The sequence below is a fragment of the Triticum aestivum genome, chromosome 2D (assembly GCF_018294505.1).
Source record: "Triticum aestivum cultivar Chinese Spring chromosome 2D, IWGSC CS RefSeq v2.1, whole genome shotgun sequence".
In the NCBI taxonomy this organism is placed as follows: Eukaryota; Viridiplantae; Streptophyta; class Magnoliopsida; order Poales; family Poaceae; genus Triticum; species Triticum aestivum.
Window position 1 is genome coordinate 298,098,447 of NC_057799.1, and position 17,782 is coordinate 298,116,228.

Consider the following 17,782-nt stretch of genomic DNA (forward strand, 5'->3'; position numbering starts at 1 on the left):
CCAGCCTTAAACCGGCTTTGGGCCCTGGGCCTTCATGAGGCGTCTCCGTCTGTCTTCATGGGCTTCAGATACAGATGAACTACTTATGGGGTTAACCCGGCCTCTCGCGGCCGGTTTACACCCAGTGGTAATATCCCCAACACATGTTGATGCATCTCAATGATTCATAGATCATAGCCAATATTTACTTCACAACTAAAGACAAAAGTTGTGAGAGCGTGTACGAAAGAAAACTACTGATGGGGTCACTACGACTTAAACCCTAAACCCTAAACAGGGTTTAATTTCCTAGCCAGGTAGAACCTGTCGAAGGAAAGACGGCTGGCACCATCGGATCATACGATGCTTTTGTGCAGTTCCACTAAAATCGAGCTGAGCATCCCTGATGGCAAAGATATTGAAGAAGTGTGATTAGAATAATAGTACTGGCACTGGTTCATGAGACATAAACTCATCACAAGTAGAAGCCGGTAGAAGTAGAGAAAGATCGACATGGAGATGGAGCTACGTGGGGAGCTGCGGCAGTGGAGCAAACCGGCTCCAAAAGGAAGATGGACTACCTGGGACGTCGGGCTGTAGCTAGAAGGGCGGTTGGGACGCGGCATCGGCCCATACCGCGGTGACCCCCGATTGGGACGCACCGACTGTGGAGTTTCTCCCTCGCCGATGTCGACCGTGTTTATGCGGAACATTGTTCCCTTCCCCCAGCTGCGGGATCAGGCCGGATATGTGACGAGCGGTGTGGCCACCATCGTTCTATGCTTGTGAAGAGAGCAACCCAAGCAAGCAGGCTTGTAGCTTAGGCTCCTGCTAGTGTATATATAGTGGTTTTCTTTTTCTCTCCATATCAACCATTTTATATTGCGTACATGTCATTGAAGAGTGAAATGATGGTTGCTTCTTCCGACTAACTTACTGTGTGATTTGACTGCTCCTTTAGTGGCCCCTACACGTACTCCCCCTACGTGTATGCAACAGTCACACGTACAAATGGACGCAAAAACGCGCGTGACGCCCTAATGCATGCATGTCCGAGCACACGATGCAACACACACGGTCACGCTCAAGTGCTCAACCTACACGTGCATGCACACACATACTCAGCCAGGGTGAGCTAGTGACCGTATAAACACCGGAAAATGTATATATTGAGCACAATGAGCGTATTATGAAGTCCACTGACCGTATTTTTACAAATATACAGTGACAGACAGTGTATTTATCTCGTTTGAAATTAAGCCATATTAACCGGAGAGGAGGCAGTATGGACTAGCATTACTTTGCTGTGTCCCGTCAACTTGCCGAACGAGGAGAAGCTTGTAGGACGGGAGAAGCTTGCACGCGGTGGCTCGCAGGACAAGGAGAAACTTTTGACTAATGCAAGTTGTCCTTCGCTCAGGCGGTGGACGTGCAACAGTTAATTCGGTGTCAGATTGCCAGAAGCATACACCATACTAGTACTATTATTGTTGCACGTCCCGAAGAGGCGAACAGCCAAGCGCAAAGTTTACTAGTAGTGCTACTATAGTCTATAGAGGTACTATACTAGTACTAGGAACCGGATGGAGGAGCGTCTGCACTCTTATTATATTTTTAAAATGTGATAAAGCAATCTTCAACACATTTGGTTCTCTTCGAGGGTTCTCGCATGTGATAATGGAAGTTGATTGCATGGAACACTCGCCACAATTCTCGCTTAATTCTGGCTCATATCCTGTTACAAATAGGAGCGCTCGGTAATATTTCCTCTTTTTTGTTATTCAGCATGTAAACAGGTCAGCAAACCTTGCGGCGCATCTTTGTGCGAACCGTGCTTGCTGCACTTTGAATGTGGCCAAGAGCTGGCTTGATGAAACACCTCGCTTCCTACTTCTTTTTTTGCGGAGTACCTCGCTTCCTAGTGACCAGTGTCTTGGCTGATCGTCCTAAGAATGCTTATATATGAATAAAGCTCTCTCATTTACCCGCAAAAAAGATTAAGCCATATTAACCAAAAAGGAGGGAGTATGGACTAGCACTACTTGTTGGTGTGTCCCGTCAACTCGCAGAACGAGGAGAAGCTTGCAGGACAAGGTGAAGCTCGCTTATGCCTTTTGACTAATGCAACGTACCCTTGCCCAGGCGGTGGACATGCATCAGTTCATTCGGTGTCAGATTGCCAGAGGCATACACTGTAGTACCGAACATGCGGAGTACCACATTGTTCGACTTCACGAAGAGGCGAAGATCCAAGCGCAAGGTTTAGTAGTACGAGTAGTACTACTACTAGAACCACATGGTGGAGCCTCTGTACTCTTATTTTTCTTAATCTTTGGTAAAGTACACATTTATTCCGTAGAAGGGCGGAAAACGGAAGCCCAACATGTAGTGATGATATCGATCAACCATGCTCGAATATATCTTGGCCTCCGTGCGAGCCCGTCTGTGTGTTCTCGCTCCTCGTCTCTCTCAAGGAACGGCGGGTTGGCCATTTTGCCGTCAATTGAGATCGGTTTGCTCACACTCCGATCCCACATGTCAGCGATATGCCAAGAGGAGGTGCGTTGACCGACTGGCCATACGCGTACTTGGTTTTGCACCTTCATACTACTCCTCCCTCCGTCACAGTTTACAGGGCGCGCTTCATTATGATGCATTTCTCTCAATGCATTTCCACCTCCAGAGAGACTTTAGACGTGTTTGGTTTAATGCTCAATTAATTAGGGCGTGGTAACCGCAATTTTCTCTCGATGTAGTACTACAGAGTGGAGTAAGTGCATGCATGTGTGTACCCGGGGTGGAAGCACTGCATGCATGTGTGTACGCATTATTTCCTCTAGTAATAGACGTCGTGCTATAACTACCAATCACTACAGGAATCAGCTACTTTGCCGTCTGCCACGGCAGACGGCAAAGGCAAGGATGGCGGATGGCAAAGTAGGCTACGGTAGAGAGCTTCTTTGCCGTCTGCTTTCTGAAGCGGGCGGCAAAGGGGCCTTTGCCATCAGCGGCGGACGGCAAAGAAAGCCGATGGCAATAAATTTGCTGTTAGTCCGTTAGGCGTCTAACGGCAGCCTTTGCCGTCCGCCGCTGACGGAAAAGAGCATCAAGCCTTTGCCGTCTGCCACTGTAGGCAAACTGACCAAATGGGTCAGCTGCCAGGAAGCACAGGTGGTTGCCACGTGGTTTCTTTGCCGTCCGCGGCGGACAGCAAAGAGCCCGTTGTCGTCGGTGGCAGACGGCAAAGAGCCTGCATTGCCTCTTTTTCTGTTTTTTCTTATACCCAACCATTTTCACAGCAAATAGATGATACATATATATTTTTCACATGGCAAGTTCACAGCAAACATATGAGATATCCAACACATATAATTTCATCATACATGCATAGTTCCATCAACCATACATAGCAAGTTCCACATACATGCATCCAACCATACATATTACGATAGTGTCATCCTACCATACATGCATAGTTCGTCGATACAAAAGAAAAATAGTTCATCCAAACAAGCACTCCATCTATAAAAGCACAAATGGAAAAGAAGCACTCCATCCATGCAAGCTTCCGTGAATTAAATCAAATCTGCAAAATGATAAACAAGATGTTAGAAAAAAAGGAAGAAAATGAAGAAGAAGAAGAAGACTATAAGAAGTAAGCATACTTAAGTAAAATGGAGCTAACCTTGAAGAAAATGAAGAAGAAGAAGAAGAAGAAGAAGAAGACTAGAAGAATACTAGAAGAAGACTAGAAGAATACTAGAAGAAGAAGAAGACTATAATTAAGCTTATTATGTAAACTTGGTCATTTTGTGCTAACATAAGTAATTTTGGAGTTAACCTATAGGAAACTAAGCATATTAGAGATAACTTAGCATATTAGAGCCAACTTAGGTAAAATGGAGCCAACCTAGCTAATTATGCCATCTTTGAGTGAACTAAGCATATTAGAGCTAACTTATAGCTAACTTGTGTCATTTTGGAGAAGAAGAAGAAGAAGAAGACTATAATTAAGCTTATTATGTAAACTTGGTCATTTTGTGCTAACATAAGTAATTTTGGAGCTAACCTATAGGAAACTAAGCATAGTAGAGATAACTTAGCATATTAGAGCCAACTTAGGTAAAATGGAGCCAACCTAGCTAATTATGCCATCTTTGAGTGAACTAAGCATATTAGAGCTAACTTATAGCTAACTTATGTCATTTTGGAGAAGAAGAAGAAGAAGAAAATGAAGAAGAAGAAGAATATATGACATTTATGAGCTAATTTAGGTGAAATTGATCGTTTGTGAGCTAACCTAGGTGAAATGGATCGTTTATGAGCTAATCTAGGTAAAATGGGTCATTTTAGAGCTAACTTGGGTAAAATGCATCATTTTGGAGCTAACCTAGGTAAGATGGGTCATTTTGGAGCTAACCTAGGTAAAATGGGTCATTTTAGAGCTAACATAGGTAAAATGGATCATTTTGGAGCTAGTCTAGGTAAAATGGGTCATTTTAGAGCTAACTTGGGTAAAATTGATCATTTATGAGCTAACTAAGGTAAAATGGGTCATTTTAGAGCTAACTTGGGTAAAATGGATTGTTTATGAGCTAACTAAGCTAATTATGCTAAGTCTAGGTCATTGTGGTAAGCATATTGGAGGAAATAAGGCTAAGTCTAGGTCTTTATGCATTTGTTAAGCAAAACACTAGAGAAACTTACCATGATCATGGAGGTGTAGGAGCGGGCAGGCTCGTGCCGGTAGCTGGAGAAGGATCGTGCGATGCTTGTCTGGAGTTACGCTGCACCAAAGATCATTTCCAATGTCTCGTTAGCATGATGACACTCAAATGTTAAGACTAGCAAGTAATGTCCATTCAAATTAAACTCACCGTGGTCCCAGGAGCAATCACTGGCATCGGCGGAGCGGTCTGACCGGTCTTCTCGCACACAGACTGCACATTTGGTTTTGACGACTCAGTCATACTAGTTAGTAATGAGACAAACACTACATGAATGTTTTGGCTAATCTGCAGAAGAAACTTACCACAAGGAGCTCGTACATGGCCCTTGCCTGCATGTCATTCCGTGCCCTCTCCTCCTCCAACATCTTTGTCGTCCTCTCCTCCAACTCCCGCTGCCTCTCCGCCGCCTCCGCCAGAAGATTCTCCGTTCTATCTCTCTCACTCTGTATAGCAGCCTGCAACACCACTCCTCGTTACCATTTGTAATCATTGATGGAAGCACACACAATGTAATGGAGAAAGATAGCTGAGTACGTATAACTAACCTTGATGGCGAGTTGGACTGGCCGTTCACGAGGCCTTATCTCAGGAGCGGAGCTCGACTGGCGCGCCTTGATCTCCGGGAGAGTGCTAGGACAACGGATAAGTCCATCTCCAATGGCTATGGAGCCATGGGACCTCCCGCCACCAGATATCATCACCAGCTCTGGATCAATGGGACCCTGGCTCGGGTTAAAGTCCTCCCCTTTCCTCGCCTTCCCCTCATCTCTATATTTCACGAGCTTGTCGTGGGAGGAGATGTTGGTGAAGTTGTTTGCATCATCGAGGTCAGACGGAGAGAATGCCTTGACTTTCTTGAAAGAGGCAGTGTGGGCCATGGCATACAGGTCGTACACCTCTGGCACCTTATCCGCCTTATTGTAGCGTGCCTGAAAGAGAGAAACAAAGTAAATTAGTAATTAAAGGGCTCAAGCTAGCATGATGAATGAATTGCATGAATCATGAAGCAAACCACATACCCAGTTCCGCCCGAACTGATATAAGTTGGAGCTGCCTTGATGGTGTGGCACACCTTCCATTTGGGCACGTTTGTCCTTGGCCGCGTTGTGGACGGCTAGCCATTCTTTTGAGCACCACTCATTGACCAACACCTCCCAACAATCCATCCGATCCGCACACCATCTCGGAGGCGCCTAAGTTAGCAAATAGAAACTTGAGCGCTACGGCTATGAATTACTAAATGAAGGAAGTAAGTACAAGGCCTTAAGAATTACCTTCATGTACTGCTCCTTACTTAGGAACTTATCGCGGCACGCCGGCTTGGGCTTCTTGATACCACGCAAGGCGTAGTAGTCTCGAACAGCCTGCACCCGAGCCTCGTGCCGTAAGTTCTGTAGTAGGCGCTTGCAGACGTTCTCGATAACATTTGCCGCCTCCTCCTCGTATCCCTCCTCACACCTGTAGAATGTCTGCAATCAAATGAGACAATATTGATTAGTACAATTAATAACTAGCTAGTTGAAGATTTTTAAATGTGTAAAGGAGAAATTACCCAGAACTTTCTGATCACCACGTCTGCCCTCGTGTCGCACAAGACACCGTCGATAATCTCACCCGGCGGGGCCGGGGCAGCCAAGTAGTGCTCCCAGCTCAATCCAAGCTCTGGAAGCCGACCCTCACCAGGCAACGTGACAAACCCCGGGAAGTTTTGCCGGCAAAGCACTCCAAGGACGGAGTTGGGCCGGCGGACACTATGATGGTGGTCCCAACCCCTACAGCATGACAAGGCCAACGCATTAGATATTTGAAGAAACGTGAATGCAGAAGGTACAAAAAGATTAAATGCACTTACCTCTCCCCATCAGGGTAAATCAACCACCTCTGCTCGCGGGTCGCCGGCACGGACGGGAGCCGTGTACAACCACGCTGGTAGACGGTGCCCCCCTCCTCCTCAATATCAGTCGGCTCCCCGCCATCATCAGCATGGCCACTCGGCCCCTCAGGCTCATCCGGCCAGGTACCCCATCCAGACGTGTGCTCCTCCGGGGTCTCGTGGGCCGAAGGCCCGTCGACCCGAGGCTCGTGGGCCGAAGGCTCGTGGACCGGAGTCCGTGTAGCCTCCTCCTCGGACGAGTCCACCCTAGCAGTCACGTGCTCGGGTGAAACAGCTGGGGGTGGCGGCGAGGAAGGCGCCCTAGCAGTCACCCTACCTCCTCTCCCGCGACCACGTGCTCCTCTCTTCTTCCCTCCCTTACCTCGTCCCCTGCTGGGCACCGCTGTCGACGAAGAAGGGCCCGGCGGTGTCGCCATACTGTCCAGCAACGCTCGGCGGAGAGGTGCGTGTGGAATGGAAGACCTCCCACCACGCGCCGATGAAGAAGGGGCCTAGGAGCGCTCCCGACCAGCGCCCACCATCTTTCAACACCTGCCATGACAAAGAGTAAATGAAATTAGTACAACATAAAAAAATACCGACATGAATAATAATATATGATGTTTTTCATAACAAAATCAAAAAATATATATGATGTTTAAATCTACCCGATCAACACAATTATATATGATGTTTCTCATAACAAAATCGAAAAATATATGATGTCAGGGTGTCGGGGGTCGGGGTCGGGGTGTCGTGCCGGGGTGTCGGGGTGGCATGTCGGGGTCGGGGTGCCGTGTCGGGGTCGGGGTGCCGTGTCGGGGTCGGGGTGCTGTTTCCGGGTCTGGGTGTCGAGGGTCGGGGTGTCGTGTCGGTGTCGGGGTGTCGTGTCGGGGTCGGGGTGCTGTTTTGGGGTCGGGGTGTCGTGTCGGGGTCGGGGTGTCGTGTCGGGGTCGGGGTGTTGGGGTCAGGGGGTCCAGGTGTCGGGGTGTGGTGTCGGGGTCAGGGGGTCGGGGTGTCGGGGTGTGGTGTCGGGGTCGGAGTGTCGGGGTCAGGGGGTCACGGGGTCAGGGTGTTTCCTTCTCTCCTTCTTCTTCTTTCCTTCTCTTCTTCTTCTTCTTTCCTTTCTTCTTTTTCTTTTTTCCTTCTCTTCTTCTTCTTTTATTTCTTCCTTATTTTCCTTTTTCCTCTTCTTCTCATCTTCTCCTCTTTTTCTTCTTCTTCTTCTTCTTCTTCTCCTCCTCTTCTTCTTCTTCTTCCCCCTTCTACATATTCTTCTTTTCTTCTTCTTCTTTTTTCATCTTTTTTCTACTTCTTATAATTATATAACTAATTAACTAAAACCCATGCACTAGTCTAATCTAACATAATCTAGCACTAAATCTAACACTAACACATATCTAGTCTAATCTAACAATTAAACAGCAAAAAAAGAAAAAACAGAAGAAGAAAAACTCACCGGAGATGGCGTTGGCCGGGGCTTCGCAGCGGCAGGGTGGCGGTGGCGACGGGGGCCGCAGGGCTTCGGGGCGGTGGCGCCGGGGCGCTGGGCAGGTGGTGGGGGCGGCGGGGCGCCACGGCTGTGGGCCGTTCGGGCGGCAGGGCGACGGGGCAAGGGGGCGACGAGGCAAGGGGGCGGCGGTGGGTGGTGGGGCAAGGGGGGCGGCAGGTGGTCGGGGCGACGGAGCGAGGGGCGATGGGTGGGCGGGTGGCGGGGCAAGGGGCGGCGTCGGATGCTGGGGGCGGCGGGTGGGCGGGTGGCGGGGCAAGGGGCGGCGGCGGGTGCTGGGGGCGGAGGTGGGTGGCGGTGGTTGTCGGGGAGGAGACAGAAACAGAGAGATGGAGGGGCCGGGTGGGGCTCGGCCGTTAGTTAGGTTAGCTCTTTGCCATCCGCCCCACCTTTGTCGTCCGCTTTTTTTCTCTTTGTCGTCTGCTGGCAGACGGCAAAGAAGGGGGCCCGTTAAGTTTTTTATGATCAGCTCGTTAGCGGGGGCCACCTCTCTCTTTGTCGTCTGCCAGCTGACAGCAAAGATTCTTTACCGTCCACTAGCGGACGGCAAAGAATTGGCTGATGGCAAAGACCTTCTTTGCCATCAGCCAGTTCGTTGCCGTCCGTTTTCCTGAAGCGGACGGCAAAGACCTTCTTTGCCGTCAGCCAGCAGACGGCAAAGAAGTGGCAGACGGCAAATAAGCTAATTCCAGTAGTGAATGCTATTTTTCAGGCCGATCGCTAGTCGCCTTGGTCCCAGAGATTTTCTCTTTTTCTGAAGCGCGCTCTATAAACAGTGACGGATGGAGTAGTATGAGCGGATTCAAAGAAGAGCGTATTGATGGTTGCTTCTTCCGAGCAACTTACAGTGGGAAAGGTGGGGCTTATGAGTTGACAACTCATTACTCACTATTAATGCGGCGCAAGGACCGGTCTGAGTCTCCCATGCGGCTGTGCACTATATGTCTTTTAAGATATACTCCGGAGTATTTGTCTTTCTAGAGATTTCAACGAGTGACTACTCAAATATTTGTCTTTTTAGAGATTCAAATGGACTACTACATACGGATGTATATAGACATATTTTAGAGTGTAGATTAACTCATTTTGCTCCGTATGTAGTCACTTGTTGAAATCTCTAGAAAGACAAATATTTAGGAACGGAGGGAGTACACATATGAAGCAAAATGAGTGAATCTACACTCTAAGATATGCCCATTTGAAATTTGTAAAAAGACAAATATTTAGGAACGAAGGAGTATAATTTTGTGCATGGCACATGGACCCAGAAGCCAAAGAGGCTTTTGGCAATGCTATCAAGCTTCCAGCATTTGTTTACACAATTGACGTACTATACAAATAATTTTCCAGCGACATGAAATTGTACAATGGTGTGAGCTTTCAGCTTTTGTTTCGTGTGTCTTGCCATCGATGGTCTTTCGGAAACAATAAAAACTAACTTCCTTGCTAATCAGAGCTAATATTTACATCACAACTGAAGACAAAGTTGTGAGAAGGTGTTAAATTAAAATTGATCCATGCTTTCATTGGCAGCAACGTGCCCCCAGCTCTGTCAAAATCAACAAGGCATGTTGGGAAAAAAGTAGTTGTCTGGAGCATGCAACATTCCGATCATTTTGTGCAGTTCCACTAAAATAGAGCTGAGCGTCCCTATTCCAAAGATATTAAGTGTTATTACGATAATAGAGGACTGCTGATGAAGCAATAAACACACAAATAGAAGCCGGCCACCTTTGCAGTCTCTCTTAAGACTAACTAGTTGGAGAAGATTAGGCTCGGAGTTGTATGAGGAGGATAGAGCAAAACCAATCTCCCTTTGTGCAGTCGCAATGAAATGTGGAGACGTTGCCCGTGTGACATTTTGGCAGAATGCACAAAACACTCTTAAGAAAAAAGTGATTTGTGCAGTTCACCAAAAGGTCACAATAGCAACAAGGTGAAATGGATAGCCCTGTTTGCAAAAAAGAGGTAGAAAGGAAACAATTACTGGCCGATAATAGTTGATGACACATGCGACGACAAAAATGAAGCATATTCCTTGTCCTAAGGGAAGATAACAACACAGTTGTGTTTGTCAAAAACGGTGTGAGGACGAGATTGCAATATGGAAAGTACACCGGACGAGCTACGTTCTGGGCAAAGAACTATGGAAGATCCACATGCAGCGACGTGGGAAGACGGGCAGTGGAGCAAGGCCGGAGGGGATACTTGGAGGTCGTCGGGATGTAACTAGGTGAGCGGCGGCGGGCGGAATCTGCCCATACTGCGGCAGCGAGCAGGTGGCGTAGGCCCTACCACACCGGAGCTTGGTCAGAGAGAACGGCGTGTACCACAGATTGGGACGTGCTGCCTCGGCGCCGTCGAACAGAGAAATGATGCACGTCCTCCCTTTTCGCCGGCGGACGAGATGCGGCTGGATCAGTGACCAACGGTGAGAGAGAGAGGCCACCGCAGCCTTGTGTGAGGTACTCTGAAGAGAGACAAACCAGGCAGGCAGGCTCCATTGTATATAGTGGAGCGGACTACCTTTTTCTCCATAAAAATTGTTTTATATTCTGTGTACATGCCATTGAGCGATATAACTTTATTTAAAAATAACGCGCCAACGCATCAAGTCAAACTTTATTCGTGCACGCGTGGTACACGACCTCTGTAGGTAAACAATCGCTACACGCGTTCAAATTAGCACGTGGGCTGCCATTTCGTACAGAAATGAGCTCCACCGTGTACCCGCGCGGGTGTGGCTGGGCACGAAGCGTGAGTATGTGCACGGTGCACCTATTCTCTTCTTGTATACGTACACCACCTACGTGGGGTTGTGTGAGAGAGATACAAACGTAGAGAGATATAGCGTGTGGGTTCGTGAGAGTTTTTTTGGGGGGGGTCAAAAAATGTAACATATGCAATGTGTGTGAAATAGAGTCCTGGATATATCATATATATATATAGAGGGGGCGATCCACGAGAAGAGAGTGGAGGTATCATCGGCTTGAGGTGTCCATAGAATCAAAGAGAGGGATGATGTGTGTGTGTGCGCGCGCGCGATCGATAAAGAGTGCCATCGAATTTGTGTGTGCCCACGTCAAAGATATAGAGTGGCTGGCCTACTGGAACGTGAGAGGGGACAGGTGCAGTTTGTCTCTGTGGCATGGGTACCTACCTATAGCGCTCAACTATCAGTGTGTGGTGGGGGGGGAGGGAGGCCTAATTAACTATAGAGGTACAATGGCTGGTATATGTGTGGAGGAGGAGAGAGGCCTACCTCATGTATTAAGGGAGATCGATCTACCTCATGTATTAAGGGAGATCGATCGGCATCCATGCATATGTGTAGGAGAGGAATAAGGTTGGGAGAGAGATAGAGCTAGAGTGTTGGAGGGGGTGGTAGTGGAGTTGCTTCTAACAAATGGTGGGATAGGCTTGCTAGACAACCGGAGGGCACGCCTGCAATATCAATAAGAGAGGGGATGGCTGCCTGTCTGTGCACGTGCGTGTGAGAGATGGGTCAGGAGGCATGCACGAATGATGAGGGGGCGATATGGATGTGGTAAGCAGACATAACTACATAGGAAGATCAATCGTCCTTTGTCAGAGAAAGGAGAGACATAACTTGTGAGGTACGTCGATCGATGGGGGGAATAGTTAAAGTCGACCTAGGTATATGTTGGGAGATCGATCGGTATACATGCATGTGTGTGTTAGAAACAAATGAGGCACGGGGAGAAGGATAGAGAGAGAGGGATGCATCTAGGAGGTGGTGCGAGAGTCATACTATATCGAGGGGGGAGAAGTGTGCGAGTACGAGATCGATGAAAAGAGTGGTGGGAGTGAGGCATGGACGGTGATAAGAGAAGAGGGGAAGCTTGTGTTTTGTGCTAGGCACACCTGGCTAGAGAGGCATATCGATCGATGTGTGCCGTAAAGAAGGAGCTGGGGGCCCTACACACACCATGGGTGAACGACCTAAAGTGAAAAGACGAATTTGCACGATGGAGCTAGAGAATGCCGAGGGAGGGTTAGAGGGATGCGGGCGTCTGCATGCACGAGAGAAAGTTAGCGCTAGCTAGCTATGAAGATAAGAGGATTGTGTGGGTGGAAAAGACGAAAAGAGATCATACTTCATTATAAAAAGCGAATTCGGATATTTGAAGAATTTATCATAGTGTTTTAAACCGACACATGTGTGAATATATATAACGGTGATACACATGGTGTGGTTATGAACATGTTATACTACATATAATATATTTTATCTCTACTCTTATAAAAACGGAGTTGTTGATGATGGTGCCATCCTGCAATATAGGTCGTCCGATTTATATCTGACGGATAGGAAGGAAACTATGGCAATTTTGAAAAAAGATACCCACACACCTCTCCATATTTGCAAATTAGGCCTCCCCTTGATCATGTTGATATTCTGTGGAACGCATGGGCATCTTGCTAGTACTACGTATAACATATAGAACATTGATCATAATTTGGGCTAATGTGTGGCTTTTACAGCTCAGGTCTAAATACTTGTCATAATGTAGGGGGCGGGGCACTATACTACGTGTGATAAACACGGTGTACACGTATGGAACATGGTTTAGATTATGAATATATAGTTAGAACATCAAATGTACTATTATTTGGAATCAACATCCAGTGTATTCAAAAAATAGAATTCGAGTTCATGTAGTACACATGTTCATATCTATCTCTATAGTAATCATGTGGTGTGTTATTAAGGTAATACATGAATGATGGTTGAAGTTGGCAACAATCATGATTGTAGATTTGTTATTGAAATAGAGAAACGAATTCAAATTCAATTCGAATTGCAGCGGTAGTATAGACATTTGGAATGCACTAAAATGTTGGTATGAGTAGGTTACATGCATTATACAGCAAGCGAAAAAATTTAATTGGACATAACATGGATTCATACTACCGAATAGCATTTAATTGCACTAAATTGTTGGTATGAGTAGCTTTAAATAGCATTTTTATAGTAAAACGGGGCAAGACTCTCTCTTTGTGTGGTGTGAATAGTTTTATTTTTTTCGTTTTCTTTTTGGTTGAGGGAAGTGCGAATTGATTTGGTACGTACAAGTACATTATTACACGTTAGGCTTGTCCCTAAAATTCAACCCGCGCCTTGTTATATCCCAAAAATTCAGATATCGTGCTCCCAAAACTGGCGCCTTCACAACCCGTGCCTTGCTACTCGAAATTACAACACGCGCGAAAACTCCCTCCAACTGCCAAACCTCGACACGCGAAATCCCCCTTCTAACCCTGAGCCGAAAGGGCCGCTAGTTCAAATCAGTGCAGGGTACTTTTGTAGCACACCCTACATTTTGGACAAGCGCGTCCCTAAGTCATGGTTCACCCCCTCCCATCGCCTCCTTTTTGCCATTCGAAATTCCAGGCCGCCATAACCTCTCCGCTCCAGCCGCGAAACCCCACCCTCCTCCATCCGCCACCTCACCGCTGCCCAGCCAGAGCCTCTTCCCCGATGACGTCGTCCACCGCAACAGCTCGACGTCCCTCGTCCACCGCAACAGCTCGACGTCCCTCGTCCACCTCCCCGGATGAGGATCCGTCGTCCATCTTGTCGTCCGGCCAGTTCAGCCGCCCCGTCCTCCACCTCCAAGGAGCTGCTCCGACGATCGCCTCGTCTATCGCGGCTGCTCCATCCCCACAGCACCACCTTAACCTGCTCCACCGGAACCGCAGCATCCTCACCGACTCCTCGGACGAAGCTGAGGCCTACTCGGCGCCACCAAAGAGGTTGTACACTCATCGCATCACACCTTCTCCTTAGCTGGACCTCCCGATGCCGACGATGCTCCATCCTGCACCCCCATGAAGCGGCTACCTTGAAGCCAGCGCCGCGGGCGACATCTCCACGGCGGCTCTCCCCCAGTGCGAGGCCCCTTCGCGACGGCGTCCATACCAGCCGGATGCTGCTGCTTGCTGCTCCCGGCTCTGCTCGCTCGCTCGGCTCGCGCTGCTGCTGCTGCTCCGGCTCTCACTCGATCGCTTGCTCGCCCAGCTGCTGCTGCTCCGGCTCTCGCTCGCTCGCGCTGCTACTGCTGCTCTCCCCCTTGCTCGTGTTGCTGCTCTGCTCCGATTTAGCTACACTTCAGTCGACTGAATCGACTTTTGGGTCAGTCAATTTTCAGGGGGTGGGGCTCGCCGGAGTTAAGGAAGAACCACACGCAGCGGGACGGGCTCGCCGGAGAGGTACCCCACTATCATCTTAGGGTTCAGGGTGGGGGCGGGGCCTATAGGGCTGGCCGGGGGCGGCGGCGGACCGGCGGTGGGGAGTTGTTTCGAGGTGGCGCTGGGGCCGGCGGTTCGGCCGGTGGTGGCTGGCGGCTTAGGGGGTGCAGGTTGAAGATGAACTGCAGGCCCTCCCTAAACTACATGTCAAGTGCCTCTCTGCTACCATTGCGTTAAGTTTCAATAGTAACATTCAGATTCCAAAGTAAATTTCAGTTTCGACAGTTAAGTTCAGAGTCAACAGTTTTTACCTCATCTGTTGTAGTCAGGTGGTTTTTGGTGATGTAAATTTTACATCTATTTTACATCATCTATTGGAGATGCTATTAGAATCCCACTTGAGATTGACGATGTCTGTCTTGTGCTGCTTCAGCCTTGACGTCTTACGGCTCACCGGGGCTGCTTCAGCCTTGATGTCTTACGGCACATATCGAGGAAGCAATGAATAGTATCTCTGTCTAATATCCGGTTCACCTAGGGTATGCCTATGTTGTTCATCTTGGGTGGGAAACAAATAGTAAAGCAATCATCATCTGTCTTTTTATTAAATAAAGCAATCATCAGCCTGCTATCATTATTTTTGGATCCATCCACTGGTTGTTACCATCACTCTAAATTTCTGCATGCTCTCCTTACATAATCTCACCATATTTTTTTCGTATGCATGTTAGATATTGTACACAGTCATGCTGAACATGTAGAGAAAAAGAGAAGAGTTTTGCGTGGCAATACAATGTCATGCAGACATCGCTCCATGGTGGGTTCAATGGCAAACCCTCCCCACCCCTCTCCAGATTGTAATCTAGAGGAAGATATCTGTTCTGAGGCGGATTCAGACGCCGCTGACCACTCCTATTTACCCCCCCCAAGGTGTTTGCTCTACCTTGGCATGACGATGTTAGTCATATCATGCATATGTTGCCTTGCAGTGCCTACTTTTGACATCATATATGTCATCTGCTTAGTTTAGACATGTTCTGTAATGCCACCTGTTTAGTTTCTATATCATATATGGGAATTGTGCAGTCTCATGTCTTTTAGCCAGCCATAATATACGTGAAATGTGCAATGCCATCCTGTTTAACCAGGCATCATATATTTGAATGATATCTCGCCCATCCTTTTCTTCATTACATTTCCATTTGTCGACAATGTTTGTACATTAAACTACTCTTCCTGTGAATCAGCCATTTGGGTGGGAGATTGAAAAATCTGGAGTGAAAACAAGGCCTTCAGCGCAGACAGTGCTACCTGTCGAAGCAGATCTCTTGTTGGGTCCCGATAGCTCCTCAGAGATGGATTCAGAGACAGATGACCAGTCCTATTCCCCCACCGAGGTGTATGCTCTAACTTGGCACGGTTATACTGCTCATATCATGCATATGGTGTCTTGCATTGCATAGATTAGACATCATATACACAATATTCAACACCATGTTCTTAGTTCAGACATCATATCTAATGCCCTCTGTTTAGCATATAAATCACATATGTGAATTAAATGATGCGATCCTGATTACTTAGATAACATGTAGGTGAATTATGTCATGCGATCCTGTTTAGTTATTCATCATATCTTTGAATTATGTTATGCTATGCTATCCAGTTTAGATAGACATCATATATGTGAAATTATGTCATGCTATCCGTTTTAGTTAAACAATATACATGTCAACTATTTCATGCCCTCTTTTTTCCACACTATCTATTGCATCTGTCTCTCATACAATGTCTGTACATTCAACTATGTTTCCTGTTTATCAGCCATTTGAATTGGAGCGGGTGATGCCAGCATCTAGCGGACTAAAAACACGGTCTTCAAATAAAACAGTGCTACCTCTTGGTGGAGATAGCACCCCGGTTGTACATGCACGAGAACCAGCCCTACCACACATAACCCAAACTCTCGCAGATTGTACCCCTACTGCGATGGACAGAGAACCAGCTTCACCCAATCTAACCCCAACCCCAGCAGATAGTAACCCAGTTCCTGTTGACACAGCACCATCTCCACCACAGAGCTCCCAAACAAGAGCAGTTAGTAAGGCAGCTCCAGTGCCCAAAGGGCCAGTACTACCACGGCGAACCCCAACTCCACCAGTTAGTACGCCTATTCCTGTGGAGGAAGCACAACCAGCTAGTCGTAGTTTAGCATCTATCGCATTTGATGTTGTTAAATCGTATGTGCGTATCTTCCCATCTTGGAAATATTATACTGAAGATGAAGGAAAATGCCAGTTGCAGGTGTTTGTCCAGGAGTTATGTGTAAGTAATGTTATTCATGGCAATTACTTTGCTTTGTCCCATACATCCTACCTCCATGATGGTTATAATACAGCAAATTTTCCCATTTTTCTCTATAGAGAAGGACCGATTTGGAAACTCAGGATGAGGTAACCTGTGCTAATACCTCTGCTATCTTCAAGAATGCTTGGTGGTAGTATCGGAATTACCTGAAGAAAACGTACTTCACCGGCAAAGAAACTCATCAAATTCCCTTACGTTCTCCTGAGACACATTTACTGGACGATGACTGGGAACGCCTTGTTCTGTACTGGTCCCGAACCAAGAATGTGGTAAGGTCTATGAGCTCATTTTCTATTTTTAAGTACTATATTCTTGCGTCTTACTATACTCTGTTCATGTAGAACAAGTGCCTAAACCTGAAGAACAACTGTTCTAATTTAAGATTCCATTGCTATCATAGTTCAAAAAAGCGCTAGGCGTTAATTGTGCATTTTGCCACCGCCTTGCGCTTTACTGACCAAAGCGCATGCTTATGCGCAGTTATGCACAGATTAAGCATAGTTATGCGCAATGCGTTTCGCCAACGCCTAGAGCCTAGGCGCGCTTAAGCGCTCGCTTAGGCGCGCATTTTTTTACTATGATTGCTATCGTGCATACTGCTTTGCTCTTGTATCACTGTATTTACTCATACAAACTTATTTTTAAATTGAAGGATCCAATCGAAACTCCAATGGCACAGCAGGTATGTTCACGCATGTTTCTTTAACAGGCTTGCTCTTATCAATAGCTCTGTTGATTTCAATTTCAATTGTGTATATAGTTGACTTCTCATATCATGCACATTACTAGCATCACAACAGAGCCAATAGTGTTGTTGTACATGTAGACTCGTGGTACCCATCTGAAATCTTGTTGTGCCGTGTAGTTTCCCACGCTTTGTATTCTTTCACTGCTGCTTTGTCTTGAACTGATATGATTTGAACCGTGTCTCTATTTTGATTTGGCAAGACAATGCAGTGACCATAGGACATAGATATATGTTTGTTTGATGCTTTTATTATGTACTAGTACTTGGCAATAGAAGACTTGGTAGTTTAATCCTGTCCACCTTACTAATGAACTGGTTCACCGAAATGAGTTTCATATACTAGTACATGCTAAACTGTTATG